Here is a 23,223-nt window from a genome sequence, read left to right on the forward strand (position 1 = left end):
TTGTCTTCGGTTGTAGATGTGTGATGATGATGAATAAGGTCACTGGTCATGGGTTGTGGATGTGTGATGATGATGATGGTCACTGGTAATGGGCTGTGGATGTGTGATGACGATGGTTACTGTTCATTGGTTGTGGATGTATGATGATGATGATCACGGGTCTTGAGTTGTGCATATGTGATGATTACTTTCACTGGTCATGGGCTGGGTATGTGTGACGATGATGGTCACTGGTCATTGGTTGAGGATGTGTGATGATTGTCACTGGCCATGGGTTGAGGATGTGTGATGATGATGACGATCACTAGTCATGGGTTGAGGATGTGTGATGATGATGATGGTCACTGGTAATGGGTTATGTGTGATGGTAATGATGGTCACTGGTCTTGGGTTGTCGATATGTGATGATGATGATGATGGTCACATGTCATCGGGTATGGGTGTGTTATGAAGATGATCGTCACTGGTCATGGGTTGTGGATGTGTGATAAAGATGAGGGTCACTGATTGTGGGTTGTATATATGTGATGATGATGATGATGAGGGGCCACTGGTCATGGGTTGAGGATGTGTGATGAAGATGATGGTCACTGGTCATAGGTTGTGGATGTGTGATGGTGATGATGGTCACTGATCATTGGTTCTGGATGTGTGATTATGATGATGATGGCAAATGGTCATGGGTCGTGAGTGTATGATGGTGATGATGGCGACTGGTTTTGGATTGTAGATGTGTGATGATAATGATGGTGGTCAATGGCTATGGGTTGTGGATGTGTAATGATGATGGTCACTGGTCATGGGTTGTAGATGTGTGATGATAATGATGATGGTCACTGATCATGGGTTGAGGACGTGTGATGTTGATGATGTTCACTTGTCACCCTTGTGGATGTGTAATGATGATGATGATGATCGACACTGTTCATGGTCTTTGGATGTGTGATAATGATGATTGTCACTGGTCATGGGTTGTGGTTCTGTGATGATGATGATGGTCACTGGTCATGGGCTGTGGATGTATGATGGTGATGATGGTAACTGGTAATGGGTTGAGGATGTGTGATGATGATGATGGTCACTGGTCATGGGTTGTGGATGTGTAATGACGATGGTTACTGTTTATTGGTTGTGGATATATGATGATGATGATGATCACGGGTTGTGGATATTTGATGATTATTGTCACTGGTCATGGGCTGGGGATTTGTGATGATGATATTCACTGGTCATGGGTTGAGGATATATGATGATTGTCACTGGCAATGTCTTGAGGATGTGTGATGATGATGATGGTCACTGGTCATGGGTTGTTGATGTGTGATGATAATGATGGTCACTTGTCTTGGGTTGTAGAAATGTGATGATGATGATGATGGTCACATGTCATCGGGTGTGGGTGTGGTTTGAAGATGATGGTCACTGGTCCTGGGTTGTGATGCGTGATGAAGATGATGGTCACTGACTGTGGGATGTGTGATTGTGTGATGTGTGTTGATGATGTTGATGGTGATTGTCACTGGCCATGGGTTGAGGATGTGTGATGATTTGATGGTCACTGGTCATGGGTTAAGGATGTATGATGATGATGATGGTCCTTGGTCATGGTTTGTGATGTGTGTACTGATGTTATATGGTCACGGTTTGGATTGTAGATGTGATGATGAATGTGTTCCACTGGTTCATGGGTTGTAGATGTGATGATGATGATGTCACTGGTCATGGTTGTGGATGTTGATGTGATGATGGTCACTGGTCATGGGTTGTGGATGTATGATGATGATGATGTCATGGTCTTGGGTGTATGATGTGTGATTGGTGATGATGGTCATGGCCGGGTTTAGAATGTGTGATGATGATGATGGTCACTGGTCATGGGTTTTGGATATGTGATGACGATGGTCACTTGTCATGGGTTGAGGATGTATGATGATGATGATAGGCACTGGTCATGCGCTGTGGATGTATGATGATGATGGTCTCTGGGCATGGGTTGTGGATGTGTGATTATGATGGTGGTCACTGGTCATCTGTTGAGGATGTATGACGATAGTCACTGGCCATGGGTTCAGGATGTGTGATGACGATGGTCAATGGTCATGGGTTGAGGATGTGTGATGATTATGATGGTCTCTGGTCATGTGTTGTGGATGTGTCGTGGTGATGATGGTCACTGGTCTTGGGTTCTAGATAGGTGATGATGATGATGATGGTCACTGGTTAAGGTTGTGGATGTGTGATGATGATGAGGGTCACTGGTCATGGGTTGTAGATGTGTGATGATAATGATGATAGTCACTGGTCATGGGTTGAGGATGTGTAATGATGATGATGGTCACTGGTCATCCGTTGTTGATGTGTGATGATGATTGATGATGATGGTCACTGTTCATGGGTTGTGGATGTGTGATGATGATGGTTGTCACTATTCATGGGTTGTGGATGTGTGATGACGTTGGTTACTGTTCATGAGTTGTGGATGTGTGTTGATGCTGATTGTCACTGGTCATGGGTTGTGGATGTGTGATGGTGATGATGATGGTCACTGGTCATGGGTTGTGGATATGTGATGATGATGATGGTCACTGGTCATGGGTTGCGGATGTTTGATGATGGTATGGTCACTGGTCATGGGTTGAGGATGTGTGATGATGATGATAGACATCGGCCATCCTTTGTGGATGTGTAATGATGATGATGATCATGGTCTCTGGTCATGGGTTGTGGATGTTTGATGATGATGATGGTCACTGGTCATGGGTTGTGGATGTGTGATGATGATGATGGTCACTGGTCATAGGCTGTTTATGTGTGATGATGATGATAACTGCTAATGGGTTGAAAATGTGTGATGATTGTCACTCTCCATGGGTTGAGGATGTGTGATGATATTGATGGTCACTGGTCATGGGTTAAGGATGTATGATGATGATGATGGTCCTGGTCATGGGTTGTTGATGTGTGACTGTGATGATTGTCACGGGTCTTGGATTGTAGATGTGTGATGATTGTGATTCTCACTGTTCATGGGTTGTAGATGTGTGATGATGATTGTCACTTGTCATGGATTGTGGATGTTTGATGGTGATGATGGTCACTGGTCAAGGGTTGTGGATGTATGATGATGATGATGGTCAATGGTCTTGGGTCGTAGATGTGTGATGGTGAAGATGGTCAATGACCATTTGTTGAGAATGTTTGATGATGATGATGGTAACTGGTCATTGGTTCAGGATGTTCGATCGTCACTGGTCATGGGATGAGGATGTGTGATGATGATGACGGTCAATGATCATGAGTTGAGGAATTGTGATGATGATGATTGTCAATGGTCATGGGTGAGGATGTGTGAATATGGTCACTGGTCATGGGTTGAGGATGTGTGATGATGATGATCACTTGTCATGGGTTGAGGCTGTGTGATGATAGTCACTGGTCATGGGTTTTGGATATGTGATAATGATGATGGTCAATGGTCATGAGTTGAGGATGTTTGATGATGATGGTGGTCAATGGTCATGTGTTGAGGATGTGTTTTGATGTTCACTGGTCATGGTTTGAGGATGTGTGATGATGATTATGGTCACTGGTTATGGGTTGAGGATGTGTGATGATGGTCACTGGTCATGGGTTGAGGATTTGTGATGATGATGGTCACTGGTCATAGGTTGTGGATGTGTGATGACGATGATGGTCACTGCTCATGGGTTGTGGATGTTTGAGGATGGTGCTGGTGTCTGGTCATGGGTTGAGGATGTGTGATGACGATGATGGTCGCTGGTCATGCGTTGTGGATGTGTGATGATGATGATGATGATATCCACAGGTCATGGGTTGTGGATGTGTAATGATGATGATGGTCACTAGTCATGGGTTGTGGATGTGTGATGACGATGGTCACTGGTCATGGGTGTTGGATGTGTGATGATGATGATGGTCACTGGTCATGGGTTGTGGATATGTGATGATGATGATGGTCACTGGTCATGGGTTGTCGATGTGTTATTATGATGATGGTCACTGGTCATGGGTTGAGGATGTATGACGATGGTCACTGCCAATGGGTGCAGGAGGAGTGATGACGGTCACTTGTCATGGGTTGAGGATGTGTGATGATGACGATGATGGTCTTTGGTCATGGGTTTTGGATATGTGATGGTGATGATGGTCACTGGTCTTCGGTTGTATATGTATGTTGATGATGATGATGGTCACTGGTTATGGGTGTTGGATGTGATGATGATGATTGTCACTGATCATGGGTTGAGGAAGACTGATGATGATGAGGTCCACTTGTCACACGTTGTGGATGTGTAATGATTATGATGATGGTCACTGGTCATGGGTTGTGGATGTGTGATGATGATGATGATGGTCGTTGGTCATGGGTTATGGATGTGTGATGACGATGGTTACTGGTCATTGGTTGTGGATGTATGATGATGATGATGGTCACGTGTCAAGTGTTGTGTATGTGATGAGTATTGTCACTGGTCATGGGCTGGGGATGTGTGATGATGATGGTCACTGGTAATGGGTTGAGGATGTGTGATGATTGTCACTGGCCATGGGTTGAGGATGTGTGATGATGATGACGATCACTGGTCATGGGTTGAGGATGTGTGATGATGATGGTCACTGCTCATGGGTTGTTGATGTGTGATGGTAATGATGGTCACTGGTCTTGGGTTGTAGATGTGTGATGATGATGATGATGGTCACATGTCATCGGTTGTGGATGTGTTATGAAGATGATGGTCACTGGTCATGGGTTGTGGATGTGTGATGATGATGGTCACTGGTCGTGGTTGGAGAAGTGTGATAATGATGATGATGAGGGTCACCGGTAATGGGTTGAGGATGTGTGATGAAGATGATGGTCACTGATCATGGGTTCTGGATGTGTGATGATGATGATGATGACGATGGCCATTGGTCATGGGTCGTTGTCACTGGTCTTCGGTTGTAGATGTATGTTGATGATGATGATGGTAACTGGTTAAGGGTGTTGGATGTGATGATGATGATTGTCACTGGTCATGGGTTGTAGATGTGTGATGATAATGATGATGGTCACTGATCATGGGTTGAGGAAGTGTGATGATGATGATGTCCACTTGTCACACGTTGTGGATGTGTAATGATTATGATGATGATGGTCAATGGTCATGGGTTGTGGATGTGTAATTATGATGGTCACTGGTTTTGGGTTGTGGATGTGTGATGACGATGGTTACTGTTCACTGGTTGTGGATGTTTGATGATGATGATGGTCATGGGTCATGTGTTGAGTATGTGATGATTATTGTCATTGGTCATGGGCTGGGGATGTGTGATGATGATGGTCAGTGGTCATGGTTTGAGGATGTGTGATGATTGTCACTGGCCATGGGTTGAAGATGTGTGATGATGATGACGATCACTGGTTATGTGTTGAGGATGTGTGATGATGATGATGGTCACTGGTTATGGGTGTTGGATGTGATGATGATGATTGTCACTGATCATGGGTTGAGGAAGACTGATGATGATGAGGTCCACTTGTCACACGTTGTGGATGTGTAGTGATTATGATGATGATCACTGGTCATGGGTTGTGGATGTGTGATGATGATGATGATGGTCGTTGGTCATGGGTTATGGATGTGTGATGACGATGGTTACTGGTCATTGGTTGTGGATGTATGATGATGATGATGGTCACGTGTCAAGTGTTGTGTATGTGATGAGTATTGTCACTGGTCATGGGCTGGGGATGTGTGATGATGATGGTCACTGGTCATGGGTTGAGGATGTGTGATGCTTGTCACTGGCCATGGGTTGAGGATGTGTGATGATGATGACGATCACTGGTCATGGGTTGAGGATGTGTGATTATGATGATGGTCACTGCTCATGGGTTGTTGATGTGTGATGGTAATGATGGTCACTGGTCTTGGGTTGTAGATGTGTGATGATGATGATGATGGTCACATGTCATCGGTTGTGGATGTGTTATGAAGATGATGGTCACTGGTCATGGGTTGTGGATGTGTGATGATGATGATGGTCACTGGTCGTGGTTGGAGAAGTGTGATAATGATGATGATGAGGGTCACCGGTAATGGGTTGAGGATGTGTGATGAAGATGATGGTCACTGATCATGGGTTCTGGATGTGTGATGATGATGACGATGGCCATTGGTCATGGGTCGTTGTCACTGGTCTTCGGTTGTAGATGTATGTTGATGATGATGATGGTAACTGGTTAAGGGTGTTGGATGTGATGATGATGATTGTCACTGGTCATGGGTTGTAGATGTGTGATGATAATGATGATGGTCACTGATCATGGGTTGAGGAAGTGTGATGATGATGATGTCCACTTGTCACACGTTGTGGATGTGTAATGATTATGATGATGATGGTCAATGGTCATGGGTTGTGGATGTGTAATTATGATGGTCACTGGTTTTGGGTTGTGGATGTGTGATGACGATGGTTACTGTTCACTGGTTGTGGATGTTTGATGATGATGATGGTCATGGGTCATGTGTTGAGTATGTGATGATTATTGTCATTGGTCATGGGCTGGGGATGTGTGATGATGATGGTCAGTGGTCATGGTTTGAGGATGTGTGATGATTGTCATTGGCCATGGGTTGAAGATGTGTGATGATGATGACGATCACTGGTTATGTGTTGAGGATGTGTGATGATGATGATGGTCACTGGTCATGGGTTGTTGATGTGTGATGGTGATGATGGTCATTGGTCTTGGGTTGTAGATGTGTGATGATGATGATGATGGTCACATGTCAAAGGTTGTGGATGTGCTATGAAGATGATGGTCACTGGTAATGGATTGTGGATGTGTGATGATGATGATGGTCACTGGTCGTGGGTTGGAGATATGTGATGATGATGATGATGAGGGTTACTGGTAATGGGTTGAGGATGTGTGATAAAGATGATGATCACTGGTCATTGGTTGTTGATGTGTAATGGTGATGATGGTCACTGATCATGGGTTCTGGATATGTGATGATGATGACGATGGTCACTGGTCATGGGTCGTGAATGTGTGATGGTGATGATGGTCACTGGTCTTGGATTATAGATGTGTGATGATGATGATGGTCACTGGTTATGGGTTGTGGATATGTGATGATGTTGGTCACTGGTCTTGGATTGTAGATGTGTGATGATGATGATGATGGTCACTGGTTATGGGTTGTGGATGTGTGATGATGATGATCACTGGTCTTGGATTGTAGATGTGTGATGATGATGATGATGGTTACTGGTTATGGGTTGTGGATGTGTGATCATGATGGTCACCGGTCTTCGATTGTAGATGTGTGATGATGATGATGATGCTCACTGGTCATTTGTTGTTGATGTGTGATGGTGATGATGGTCACTGATCATGGGTTCTGGATGTGTGATGATGATGACGATGGTCACTGGTCATGGGTCTTGAATGTGTGATGGTGATGATGGGCACTGATCATGGGTTTTGGATGTGTGATGATGATGATGATGGTCACTGGTCATGGGTCGTGAATGTATGATGGTGATGATTGTCACTGGTTTGGATTGTAGATGTGTGATGATGATGATGATGGTCACTGGTTATGGGTTGTGGATATGTGATGATGATGATGGTCTCTGGTCATGGGTTGTAGATGTGTGATGATAATGACGATGGTCACTGATCATGGGTTGAGGATATGTGATGATGATGATGGTCACTAGTCACCCGTTGTGGATGTGTAATGATGATGATGATGATGGTCACTGGTCATGGGTTGTGGATGTGTGATTATGATGATGGTCACTGGTCATGGGTTGTGGATATGTGATGACGATGGTTATTTTTCATGGGTTGTGGATGCGTGATAATGATGATGATTGTCATTGGTTATGTGTTCTGGATGTGTGATGATTGTGATGGTGACATGTCATGGGCTAGGGATGTGTGATGATGATTATGGTCACTCGTCACGGGTTGAGAATGTGTGATGATTGGCACTGGCCATGGGTTGAGGATGTGTGATGATTATGATGGTCTCTGGTCATGTGTTGTGGATGTGTCGCGGTGATGATGGTCACTGGTCTTGGGTTGTAGATATGTGATGATGATGGTAATGGTCACTGGTTATGGGTTGTGGATGTGTGATGATGATGTGGATCACTGGTCAAGGGTTGTAGATATGTGATCATAATGATGATAGTCACTGGTTATGTGTTGAGGATGCGTGATGATGATCATGGTGACTTGTCAACCGTTGTTGATGTGTAATGATGATGATGATGGTCACTGGTCAAGGGTTGTGGATGTGTGATGATGATGATGGTCACTAGTCATGGGTTGTGGATATGTGATGACGATGGTTACTATTCATGGGTTTTGGATGTGTGATGATGCTGATGGTCACTGGTCATGGGTTGTGGATGTGTGATGATGATGATGATTGGCACTGATCATGGGTTGAGGATGTGTGATGATTGCGAATGGCCATGGGTTAAGGATGTGTGATGATGATGATGGTCACTGGTCATGTGTTGACTATGTGTGATGATGATGATGGTCACTGGTCATGGGTTGTTGATATGTGATTGTGATGATGGTCTCTGGTCTTTGGTTGTAGATGTGTGATGATTGTGAATATGGTCACTGGTCATGGGTTGTGGATGTGTGATGATGATGATGGTCACTAGTCATGGGTTTTGGATGTGTGATGATGATGATTGTCACTGGTCAATAGTTGTACATGTGTGATGAAGATGATGATGATGATGATAATGTTCACTGGTCATGTGTTGAGGGTATGTTATGTTGATGATGGTCAATGGTCATAGGTTCTGGATGTGTGATGGTGATGATGGTCACTGGTCATGGGTTTTGCATGTGTGATGATGATGGTCATTGGTCATGGGTTGTGGATGTTTGAAGGTGATGGTCACTGATCATGGGTTGAGAATGTGTGATGATGGTGATGATCACTGGTTATAGGTTGTGGATATGTCATGATGATGGTCACTGGTCATGGGTTGTGGAAATGTGATGATGATAGTGGTAACTGGTCATGGATTGCGGATATTTGATGATGGTGATGGTCACTGTTCATAGGTTGAAGATGTGATGATGATGATGATGGTCAATGGTCATTCGTTGTGGATGTGTAATGATGATGATGATCATGGTTACTGTTCATAGGTTGTTGATGTGTGATGATGATGTTGGTCACTGGTCATGGGTTTTGGATGTATGATGATGATGATGGTCACTGGTCATAGGCTGTGGATGTGTGATGACGATAATAACTGGTAATGGGTTGAAAATGTGTGATGATTGTCGCTCTCCATGGGTTGAGGATGTGTGATGATGTTGATGGTCACTGGTCATGGGTTAAGGATGTGTGATGATGATGATGGCCACTGGTCATATGTTGTTGATGTGTGATTGTGATGATGGTCACTTGTCTTGGATTGTAGATGTGTTATGATGAATATGATGGTCACAGGTCATGGGTTGTGGATGTGTGATGATTATGATGGTCACCAGTCATGGGTTCTTGATGTGTGATGATGATGATGGGGTCACTGGTCATGGGTGTGTGATGATGATGATGGTCACTGGTCATGGGTTCTGGATGTGTGATGGTTATGGTAACTGATCATGAGTTGTGGATGTGTGATGATGATGATGATGATGGTCACTGGTCATAGGTCGTGAATGTGTGATAGTGATGATGGTCAATGGTCTTGGATTGTAGATGTGTGATGATGATGATGGTCACTGGTTATGGTTTCGGATGTATGATGATGATGATGGTCACTGGTCATGGGCTTTGGATGTATGATGGTGATGATGGTCACTGGTAATGGGTTGAGGATGTGTGATGATTATCACTGGCCATGGGTTGAGGATGTTTGATGATGATGGTGGTGATTGCTCATGGGTTCAGGATGTTTGATGATGATGATGGTCACTGCTCATGGGTATTTGATGTGTGATTGTGATGATGATGACTCGTATTCGGTTGTAGATGTGTGTTGATGATGAATATGGTCACTGGTCGTGGGTTGTGGATGTGTGATGATGATGATGGTCACTGGTCATCGGCTGTGGATGTGTGATTATGATGATAACTGGTAAAGGGTTGAAAATGTGTGATTATTTTTACTGGTCATGGGTTGAGGATGTGTGATGATGTTGATGGTCACTGATCATGGGTTAAGGATGTGTGATGATGATGATGGTCATTGGTCATGGGTTGTGGATGTGTGATGATTATGATGGTCACTAGTCATAGGTTGTGGATGTGCGATGATGATGGTGGCCATTGATCATGGGTTGCGGATGTTTGATGATGGTGATGGTCACTGGTCATGGGTTGAGGATGTGTGATGATGATGATTGTCATTGGTCATCCGTTGTGGATGTGTAGTGATGATGATGATGATGGTCACTGGTCATGGGTTTTGGATGTGTGATGATGATGATGGTCACTGGTCATGGGTTGCGGATGTGTGATGATGATGATGGTCACTGGTCATGGGCTTTAGATGTGATTAACTTGATGGTCACTAATCATGGGTTTTGGATGTGTGATGATGCTTAGAGCCACTGGTCATTGGTTGTAGATGTGTGATGATGATGATGATGATGATGATGGTCACTGGTCATGGGTTGAGGGTGTGGTATGATGATGATGGTCACTGGTCATGGGTTGTGGATGTGTGATGGTGATGATGGTCACTGGTCATGGGTTTTGGATGTGTGATGATGCTTAGAGCCACTGGTCATTGGTTGTAGACGTGTGATGATGATGATGATGATGATGATGATGATGATGGTCACTGGTCATGGGTTGAGGGTGTGGTATGATGATGGTCACTGGTCATGGGTTGTGGATGTGTGATGGTGATGATGGTCACTGGTCATGGTCTGTGGATGTGTTATGATGATCATGATGGTGACTGGTCATGGGTTTTGGATGTGTCATGGTGATGATGTTCACTGGTCATGGGTTGAGAATGTTTGATGATGATGATGGTCAGTGGTCATGGGTTGAGGATGTCTGAAGATGATGATGGTCACTGGTCATGGGTTGTGGATGTGTGATGATGATGATGGTCACCGGTCATGGTTGGCGGATATTTGATGATGGTGATGGTCACAGGTCATGGGTTGAGGATGTGTGATGATGATGGTCACTGGTCATCCGTTATGGATGTGTATTGATGACGATGATCATGGTCACTGGTCATCGATTGTGGATGTGTGATGATGATGATGGTCACTGGTCATCGACTGTCGATATGTGAAGATGATGCTAACTGGTAGTGGGTTGAGAAAGTGTGCTGATTGGCACTGGCCATGGGTTGAGGATGTGTGATGATTATGATGGTCTCTGGTCATGTGTTGTGGATGTGTCGCGGTGATGATGGTCACTGGTCTTGGGTTGGAGATATGTGATGATGATGGTAATGGTCACTGGTTATGGGTTGTGGATGTGTGACGATGATGTTGGTCACTGGTCAAGGGTTGTAGATATGTGATCATAATGATGATAGTCACTGGTCATGTGTTGAGGATGCGTGATGATGATCATGGTGACTTGTCAACCGTTGTTGATGTGTAATGATGATGATGATGGTCACTGGTCAAGGGTTGTGGATGTGTGATGATGATGATGGTCACTGGTCATGGGTTGTGGATATGTGATGACGATGGTTACTATTCATGGGTTTTGGATGTGTGATGATGCTGATGGTCACTGGTCATGGGTTGTGGATGTGTGATGATGATGATGATTGGCACTGGTCATGGGTTGAGGATGTGTGATGATTGTGAATGGCCATGGGTTAAGGATGTGTGATGATGATGATGGTCACTGGTCATAGGTTGTGGATGTGTGATGATGATGATGGTCACTGGTCATTGGTTGGGGATGTTTCATGATGGTGATGTTCTCTGGTCGATGGTTGAGGATGTGTGATGATCATCATGGTCACTGGTCATGCGTTGTGTATGTGTGATGATGATGATAGTCGCTGGTCATACATAGGTTGTGGATGTGTAATGATGATGATGGTCACTAGTCATGGGTTGTGGATGTGTGATGACGATGGTCACTGGTCATGGGTTGTGAATGTGTGATGATGATGATGGTCACTGGTAATGGGTTGTGGATATGTGATGACGATGATGGTCACTGGTCATAGGTTGTGGATGGGTGATTATGATGATGGTCACTGATCATGTTTTGAGGATGTATGATGAATGTCACTGGCCATGGGTACAGGATGTGTGATAATGATGGTCACCTGTCATGGGTTGAGGATGTGTGATGATGATAGTTTCTGGTCATGGGTTTTCGATGTGTGATGGTGATGATGGTCACTGGTCTTCGGTTGTAGATGTGTGTTGATGATGAAGATGGTCACTGGTTATGGGTGTTGGATGTGATGATAATGATGGTCACTGGTCATGGGTTGTAGATGTGTGATGATAATGATGATGGTCACTGATCATGGGTTAAGGAAGTGTGATGATGATGATGTTCATTTCTCACCCGTTGTGGATGTGTAATGATGATGATGATGATCGACACTATTCATGGTTTTTGGATGTGTGATGATGATGATGGTAACTGGTCAAGGGTTGTGGTTCTGTGATGATGATGATGGTCACTGGTCATGGGCTCTGGATGTATGATGGTGATGATGGTCACTGGTAATGGGTTGAGCATGAGTGATGATGATGATGGTCACTGGTCATGGGTAGTTGATGTGTGATTGTGACGATGATCACTCGTCTTCGGTCGTAGATGTGTGATGATGATGAATATGGTCACTGGTCATGGGTTGTGGATGTGTGATGATGATGATGGTCACTGGTAATGGGTTGTGAATGTGTGATGACGATGGTTACTGTTCATTGGTTGTGGATATATGATGATGTTGATGATCACGGGTCATGAGTTGTGGATATGTGATTATCATTGTCACTGTTCATGGGCTGGGGATGTGTGATGATGATGGGCACTGGTCATGGGTTGAGGATGTGTGATTATTGTCACTGGCCATGGGTTGAGAATGTGTGATGGTGATGGCGATCACTAGTCATGGGTTGAGGATATGTGATGATGATGATGGTCACTGGTCATGGGTTGTTGATATGTGATGGTAATGATGGTCACTGGTCTTGGGCTGGAGATGGGTGATGATGATGATGATGATGGTCACATGTCATCGGATGTGGGTGTGTTATTAAGAAGATGGTCACTGGTCATGGGTTGTGGATGTGTGATGAAGATGATGGTCACTGATTGTGTGTTGTAGATGTATGATGATGATGATGATGAGGGTCACTGGTCATGGGTTGAAGATGTGTGATGAATATGATGGTCACTGGTCATGGGTTGTGGATGTGTGATGGTGATGATGGTCACTGATCATTGGTTCTGGATGTGTGATTATGATGATGATGGTCTCTGGTCATGGGTCGTGAATGTGTGATGGTGATGATGGTCACTGGTCTTGGAATGTAGATGTGTAATGATGAAGATTGTGGTCACTGTTTATGTGTTGTGATTGTGTGATGATGATGATGGTCACTGGTCATGGGTTGAGGATGTGTGATGATGGTCACTAGTCTTGGGTAGAGGATGTGTGATGATGATGATGGTCATTGGTCATGGGTTGTGGATGTGTGATGATGATGGTCACTGGTCATAGGTTGGGGATGTTTGATGATGGTGATGGTCTCTGGTCATGGGTTGAGGATGTGAGATGATGGTGATGGTCACTGGTCATGCGTTGTGGATGTGTGATGATGATGATGATGATGATAGTCACTGGTCATAGGTTGTGGATGTGTAATGATGATGATGGTCACTAGTCATGGGTTGTGGATGTGTGATGACGATTGTCACTGGTCATGGGTTGTTGATGTTTGATGATGATGATGGTCACTGGTAATGGGTTGTGGATATGTGATGACGATAATGGTCACTGGCTATAGGTTGTGGATGTGTAATTATGATGATGGTCACTGATCATCTGTTGAGGATGTATGATGATGGTCACTGGCCAAAGGTGCAGGATGTGTGATGATGATGGACACCTGTCATGGGTTGAGGATGTGTGATGATGATGATAGTCTCTGGTCATGGGTTTTCGATGTGTGATGGTGATGATGGTCACTGGTCTTGGGTTGTAGATGTGTGATGATAATGATGATGGTCACTGATCATGGGTTGAGGAAGTGTGATGATGATGATGTTCACTTGTCACCCGTTGTGGATGTGTAATGATGATGATGATGATGGACACTGTTCATGGTTTTTGGATGTGTGATAATGATGATTGTCACTGGTCATGGGTTGTGGTTCTGTGATGATGATGATGGTCACTGGTCGTAGGCACTGGATGTATGATGGTGATGATGGTCATTGGTAATGGGTTGAGGATGTCTGATGATGATGATGGTCACTGGTTATTGGTAGTTGATGTGTAATTGTGATGATGATCACTCGTCTTCGGTTGTAGATGTGTGATGATGATGAATATGGTCACTGGTCATGGGTTGTGGATGGTTGATGATGTTGATGGTCACTGGTAATGGGTTGTGGATGTGTGATGACGATGGTTACTGTTCATTGGTTGTGGATGTATGATGATGATGATCATGGGTCATGAGTTGTGGATATGTGATGATTATTGTCACTGGTCATGGGCTGGGGATGTGTGATGATGATGGTCACTGGTCATGGGTTGAGGATGTGTCATGATTGTCACTGGCCATGGGTTGAGGATGTGATGATTATGACGGTCACTAGTCATGGGTTGAGGATGTGTGATGATGATGATGGTCACTGGTCATTGGTTGTTGATATGTGATGGTAATGATGGTCACTGGTCTTGGGTTTTAGATGTGTGATGATGATGCTGATGGTCATATGTCATCGGGTGTGGGTGTGTTATGAAGATGATGGTCACTGGTCATAGGTTGTGGATGTGTGATGAAGATGATGGTCACTGTGTGCTGTTGATGTGTGATGATGATGATGATGAGGGTCACTGGTAATGGGTTGAGGATGTGTGATGAAGATGATGGTCACTGGTCATGGGTTGTGGATTTGTGATGGTGATGATGGTCACTGATCATTGGTTCTGGATGTGTGATTATGATGATGATGGTAACTGGTCATGGGTCGTGAATGTCTGATGGTGATGATAGTCACTGGGCTTGGAATGTAGAATGTGATGATGATGATGGTGGTTAATGGTTATGGGCTTGGGATGTGTGATGATGATGGTCACTGGTCATGGGCTGTAGATGTGTGATGATAATGATGATGGTCACTGATCATAGATTGAAGATATGTGATGATGATGATGGTCAATGGTCACCCGTTGTGGATGTGTAATGATGATGATGATGGTCATTGGTCAAGGGTTCTGGATGTGTGATGATGATGATGGTAACTGGTCATGGGTTGTGGATATGTGATGACGATGGTTACTGTTCAAGGGTTTTGGATGTGTGATGATGATGATGGTCAATGATCATGGGTTGAGGATGTGTAATAATGATGATGGTCAATGGCTATGGGTTGAGGATGTGTGATTATGGTCACTGGTCCTGGATTGAGGATGTGTGATAATGATGATCATTTGTCATGGTTGAGGATGTGTGATGATGGTCAATGGTCATGGGTTGTGGATGTGTGATAATGATGATGGCCACGGTCATGGGTTGAGAATGTTTGATGATCATGATGATCAATGGTCATGGGTTGAGGATGTGTGATGATGGTGATGGTTATTGGACATTGGTTGAGGATATGTTTTGATGTTCGCTAGTCATGGGTTGAGGATATGTGATGATGAAGATGGTCACTGGTCATGGGTTGAGGATGTGTGATGTTAATGATGGTCACTGGTCTTGGGTTGTAGATGTGTGATGATGATGATGGTGGTCACTGGTTATGGGTTGTGGATGTGTGATGATGATGGTCACTGGTCATGGGTTATAGATGTGTGATGATAATGATGATGGTCACTGATCTTGGGTCAAGGATATGTGATGATGATGATGTCAATGGTCACCCGTTGTTGATGTATAATGATGATGATGATGATGGTCACTGGTCATGGGTTGTGGATGTGTGATGATGATGATGGTCATGGGTTGTGGATGTGTAATGAAAATAGTTACTGTTCAAGGTTTTAGGATGTGTGATGATGATTATAGTCAATGATCATGGGTTGAGGATGTGTGATGATGATGATGGTCAATGGTCATGGGTTGAGGATGTGTGATTATGGTCACTGGTCCTGGCTTGAGGATGTGATGATGATGATTACTTGTCATGGTTTGAGGATGTGTGATGATGGTCAATGGTCCTGGGTTGTGGATGTGTGATAATGATGATGGTCAATGGTCATGGGTTGAGAATGCTTGATGATCATGATGATCAATGGTCATGGGTTGAGGATGTGTGATGATGATGATGGTCATTAGTCATGGGTTGAGGATGTGATTTGATGTTCACTGGTCATGGGTTGAGGATGGTTGATAATGATGTTCACTGGTCATGGGTTGAGGATGTGTGATGATTGTCACTGGTCATGGGTTGAGGATGTGTGATGATGATGGTCACTAGTCATTGGTTGTGGATGTGTGATGATGATGATAATGATAGTCACTGGTTATAGGTTGTGGATGTGTAATGATGATGATGGTCACTAGTCATGGGTTGTGGATGTGTGATGGCGATGGTCACTGGTCATGGGTTGTATATGTGTGATGATGATGATGGTAACTGGTCATGGGTTCTGGATATGTTATGACGATGATGGCCAATGGTCATGGGTTGAGGATGTGTGATTATGATGATGGTCACTGATCATTGATTGAGGATGTATGATGATGGTCACTGGCCATGGGTGCAGGATGTGTGATGATGATGATCACCTGTCATGTGTTGAGGATGTGTGATGAAGATGATAGTCTCTGGTTATGGGTTTTCGATGTGTGATGGTGATGATGGTCACTTGTCTTCGGTTGCAGATGTGTGTTGATGATGATGATGGTCACTGGTTATGGGTGTTGGATGTGATGATGATGATGGTCACTGGTCATAGGTTGTAGATGTGTGATGATAATGATGATGGTCACTGATCATGGGTTGAGGAAGTGTGATGATGATGATGTTCACTTGTCACCCGTTGTGGATATGTAATGATGATGATGATGATGGACACTCTTCATGGTGTTTGATGTGTGATGATAATGATAGTCACTGGTCATGGGTTGTGGTTCTGTGATGAATATGATGGTCACTAGTCATGGTTTGTAGATGTGTGAAGATTTTGATTCTTACTGTTCATGGGTTGTAGATGTGTGATGATGATGATGATAATGGTTACTGGTCATGGGCTGAGGATGTGTGATGATGATGATTGTCATTTGTCATGGATTGTGGATATGTGATGGTGATGATGGTCACTGGTCAAGGGTTGTGGATGTATGATGATGATGATGATGGTTACTGCTCAAGGGTCGTGGATGTGTGATGGTGAAGATGGTCACTGGTCATGGGTTGAGAATGTGTGATGATGATGATGGTAACTGGTCATTGGTTGAGGATGTGTGATCGTCACTGGTCGTGGGATGAGGATGTGTGATGATGATGACGGTCAATGATAATGGGTTGAGGATGTGTGATGATGATGATTGTCAATGGTCATGGGTTCAGGATGTGTGAATATGGTCACTGGTCATGGGTTGAGGATGTGTGATGATGATGATCACTTGTCATGGGTTGAGGCTGTTTGATGATAGTCACTGGTTATGGGTTTTAGATATGTGATAATGATGATGGTCAATGTTCATGAGTTGAGAATGTTTGATGATGATGGTCAATGGTCATGGGTTGAGGATGTGTTTTGATGTTCACTGGTCATGGGTTGAGGATGTGGGATGAAGATTATGGTCACTGGTTATGGGTTGAGGATGTGTGATGATGGTCACTGGTCATGGGTTGAGGATGTGTGATGATGATGGTCACTGGTCATAGGTTGTGGATGTGTGATGATGATGATGGTCACTGCTCATGGGTTGGGGATGTTTGAGGATAGTGATCAATGGTCATTGGTTGAGGATGTGTGATGATGATGATGTTCACTGGTCAGTGCTTGAGGATGTGTGATGATGATTATGGTCACTGGTCATGTGTTGTGGATGTGTGATGAAGATGATGGTCACTGATTGTGGGCTGTAGATGTGTGATGATGACGATGATGAGGGTCACTGGTCATGGGTTGAGGATGTGTGATGAAGATGATGGTCACTGGTCATGGGTTGTGGATGTGTGATGGTGATGATGGTCAATGATCATTGGTTCTGGATGTGTGATTATGATGATGATGGTAACTGGTCATGGGTCGTGAATGTGTGATGGTGATGATGGTCACTGGTCTTGGATTGTAGATGTGTGATGATGATACTTGTGGTCAATGTTATGGGTTGTGGATGTGTGATGATGATGGTCACTGGTCATGGGTTGTAGATGTGTGATGATAATGATGATGGTCGCTGATCATGGGTTGAGTATATGTAATGATGATGGTCAATGGTCACCCCTTTTGTGGATGTGTAATGATGATGATGATGATGATGATGATGGCCACTGGTCAAGGGTTGTGGATGTGTGATGATGATGATCAATGGTCATGGGTTGTGGTTTGTGATGATGATGATGGTCATTGGTCATGGGTTGAGGATGTGTTTTGATGCTCACTGATCATGGGTTGAGGATGTGTGTTGATGATGATGCTCACTGGTCATGGGTTGAGGATGAGTGATGATGGTCACTGGTCATGGGTAGAGGATGTGTGATGATGATGATGGTCACTGGTCATTGGTTGTGGATTTGTGATGATGATGATGCTTACTGGTCATGGGTTGGGGATGTTTGATGATGGTGATGGTCTCTGGTCATGGGTTGAGGATGTGTGATGATGGTGATGGTCACTGGTCATGGGTACTTGATGTGTTGTAGATGTGTGATGATGATGATGGTCACTGTCATGGGTTGTGGATGTTGATGATGATGATGACTGGTCACGTTGGATAATGTGGTGTTTGGATGATGTATGATGGTCACTGTCAGTTTGGATGTATGATGATGTCATGTATGGGATTGGTGATTGTGATGATGATGGTCACTGGTCATGGTTGTGGATGTGTGATGATGATGGTCATGTACATGGGTTGAGATGTGTGATGATGATGATGGTCATGGTCATGGGTTGAGGATGTGTGATGTGATGATGGTCACTGGTCTATGGTGTTGAATGTGTGATGATGATGATGGTCAATGGTCATGGGTTGTGATGATGTTGATGATGATGATGGTCACTGGTCAATGGGTTGAGGATGTGATGATGTAGCAGATGGTTACTGTTCATGGTTGTGGATGTGGATGATGATGATGATGGTCATGGTCATGGTTGAGATTGTGATATGTCACTGTCATGGGTGGGGTGTGTGATGATGGTCACTGGTCATGGGTAGAGGGTGTGTGATGATGATGATGGTCACTGGTCATTGGTTGTGGATGTGTGATGATGATAATGGTTACTGGTCATGTTATGGGATGTTTGATGATGGTGATGGTCTCTGGTAATGGGTTGAGGATGTGTGATGATGATGATGGTCACTGGTCATGCGTTGTGGATGTGTGATGATGATGATGATGATAGTCACGGGTCATAGATTGTGGATGTTGAATGATGTTGATGGTCACTAGTCATGGGTTGTGGATGTGTGATGACAATGGTTACTGGTCATGGGTTGTGGATGTGTGATGATGATGGTCACTGGTCATGGGTTGTGGATATGTGATGACAATGATTGTCTCTTGACATGGGTTGAGGATGTGAGATGATGATGATGATCACTAGTCATGGGTTGACGATATGTGATGATGATGATGGTCACTGATCATGGATTGTTGATGTGTGATGATAATGATGGTCACTGGTCTTGGGTTGTAGATGTGTGATGATGATGATGATGGTCACAGGTCAATGCGTACGGGTGTGTTATGAACATGATGGTCATTGGTCATGGGTTATGGATGTGTAATGAAGATAATGGTCACTGATTGTGGTCTGTAGATATGTGATGATGATGATGATGAGGGTCACTGGTCAATGCTTGAGGATGTGTGATGATGGTAACTTGTCATGGGTTTTGGATGTGTGATGGTGATGATGGTCACTGATCATTGGTTCTGGATGTGTGATTATGATGATGATGGTCACTGGTCATGGGTCGTGAATTTATGATGTTGATGATGGTCACTGGTCTTGGACTGTAGATGTGTGATGATGATGATGGTGTTCACTGGTTATGGGTTGTGGATGTCTGATGATGATGGTCACTGGTCATGGGTTGTAGATTTGTGATGATAATGATGATGGTCACTGATCATGGGTTGAGGACATGTGATGATGATGATGTCAATGGTCACCCGTTGTGGATTTGTAATGATGATGATGATGATTGTCGCTGGTCATGGGTTGTGGATGTGTGATGATGATGATGGTAACTGGTCATGGGTTGTGGATGTGTGATGAAGATGGTTGCTGTTCAAGGTTTTTTAGTATGCGTGATGATGATGATGGTCAATGGTCATGGGTTGTGGAAGTGTGACTATGATCACTGGTCCTGGATTGAGGATGTGTGATGATGATGATCACTTTTCATGGTTTGAGGATGTGTGATGATGGTCAGTGGTCATGGGTTGTGGATGTTTCATAATGATGATGGTCAATGGTCATGGGTAGAGAATGTTTGATGATCATGATGATCAATGGTCATGGTTTGAAGATGTGTGATGATGATGATGGTCATTGGTCATGGGTTGAGAATGTGTTTTGATGTTCACTGGTCATGGGTTGAGGATATGTGATGATGATGATGGTCACTGGTCATCGGTTGAGGATGTGTGATGATGGTCACTGGTCATGGATAGAGGATGTGTGATGATGATGATGGTCACTGGTCATTGGTTGTGGATGTGTGATGATGATTATGGTTACTGGTCATATGTTGGGGATGTTTGATGATGGTGATGGTCTCTGGTCATGGGTTGAGGATGTGTGATGATGATGATGGTCACTGGTCATGCGTTGTGGATGTGTGATGATGATGATGATGATAGTCACTGGTCATAGGTTGTGGATGTTGAATGATGATGATGGTCACTAGTCATGCGTTATGGATGTGTGATGACAATGGTCACAGGTCATGGGTTGTGGATGTGTGATGATGATGATGGTCACTGGTCATGGGTTGTGGATATGTGATGAGGATGATGGTCACTCGTCATGGGTTGTGGATGTGTGATATGATGACGGTCACTGATCATGGGTTGAGGATGTATGATGGTCACTGGCAATGGGTGCAGGATGTGTGATGATGATGGTCACCTGTCATGGGTTGAGGATGTGTGATGATGATGATAGTCTCTGGACATGGGTTTTCGATGCGTGATGGTGATGATGGTCACTAGTCTTCGGTTGTAGATGTGTGTTGATGATGATGATGGTCAATGGTTATGGGTGTTGGATGTGATGATGATGATGGTCACTGGTCATAGGTTGTAGATATGTGATGATAATGATGATGGTCACTGATCATGGGTTGAGGAAGTGTGATAATGATGATGTTCACTTGTCACCCGTTGTGGATGTGTAATGATGATGATGATGGACACTGTTCATGGTTTTTGGATATGTGATGATGATGGTCACTGGTAATGGATTGTGGTTCTCTGATGATGATGATGGTCACTGGTTATGGGCTGTGGATTTATAATGATGATGATGGTCACTGGTAATGGGTTGAGCATGTGTGATGATGATGATGGTCACTGGTCATGGGTAGTTGATGTGTGATTGTGAAAACGGTCAATCGTCTTCGGTGGTTGAAGTGTGATGATGATGAATATGGTCAATGGTCATGGGTTGTGGATGTGTGATGATCATGATGGTCACTGGTAATGGGTTGTGGATATGTGATGACGATGGTTACTTTTCATTGGTTGTGGATGTATGATGATGATGATTACGGGTCATGAGTTGTGGATATGTGATGATCATTGTCACTTGTCATGGGCTGGGGATATGTGATGATGATGGTCACTGGTCATGGGTTGAGGATGTGTGAGGATTGTCACTGGCCATGGGTTGAGGATGTGTGATGATGATGACGATCACTAGTCATGGGTTGAGGATGTGTGATGATGATGATGGTCACTGGTCATGGGTTGTTGATGTGTGATGGTAATGATGGTCACTGGTCTTGGGTTGTAGATGTGTGATGATGATGATGATGGTCACATGTCATCGGGTGTGGGTGTGTTATGAAGATGATGGTCACTGGTCATGGGTTGTGGATGTGTGATGAAGATGATGGTCACTGATTGTGGGTTGTAGATGTGTGATGATGATGATGATGAGGGTCACTGGTAATGGGTTGAGGATGTGTGATGAAGATGATGGTCACTGGTCATGGGTTGTGGATGTGTGATGGTGATGATGGTCACTGATCATTGGTTCTGGATGTGTGATTATGATGATGATGGTAACTGGTCATGGGTCGTGAATGTGTGATGGTGATGATGGTCGTCTGTCTTCGGTTGTAGATGTGTGTTGTTGATGATTATGGTCACTGGTTATGGGCGTTGGATGTGATGATGATGATGGTCACTGGTCATAGGTTGGAGATGTGTGATGATAATGATGAAGGTCACTGATCATGGGTTTAGGAAGTGTGATGATGATGATGTTTACTTGTAACCCGTTGTGGATGTGTAATGATGATGATGATGATGGACACTGTTCATGGATTTTGGATGTGATGATGATGGTCACTGGTCATGGGTTGTGGTTCTGTGATGATGATGATGGTCACTGGTCATGTGCTGTGGATGTATGATGGTGATGATGGTCACTGTTAATGGGTTGAGGATGTGATGATGATGATGGTCACTGGTCATGGGTAGTTGATGTGTGATTGTGATGATGGTCACTCGTCTTCGATTGTAGATGTCTGATGATGATGAATATGGTCATTGGTCATGGGTTGTGGATGTGTGATGATGATGATGGTCACTCGTAATGGGTTGTGGATGTGTGATGACGATGGTT

This window comes from Panulirus ornatus, chromosome 50 (genome assembly GCF_036320965.1).
Source record: "Panulirus ornatus isolate Po-2019 chromosome 50, ASM3632096v1, whole genome shotgun sequence".
In the NCBI taxonomy this organism is placed as follows: Eukaryota; Metazoa; Arthropoda; class Malacostraca; order Decapoda; family Palinuridae; genus Panulirus; species Panulirus ornatus.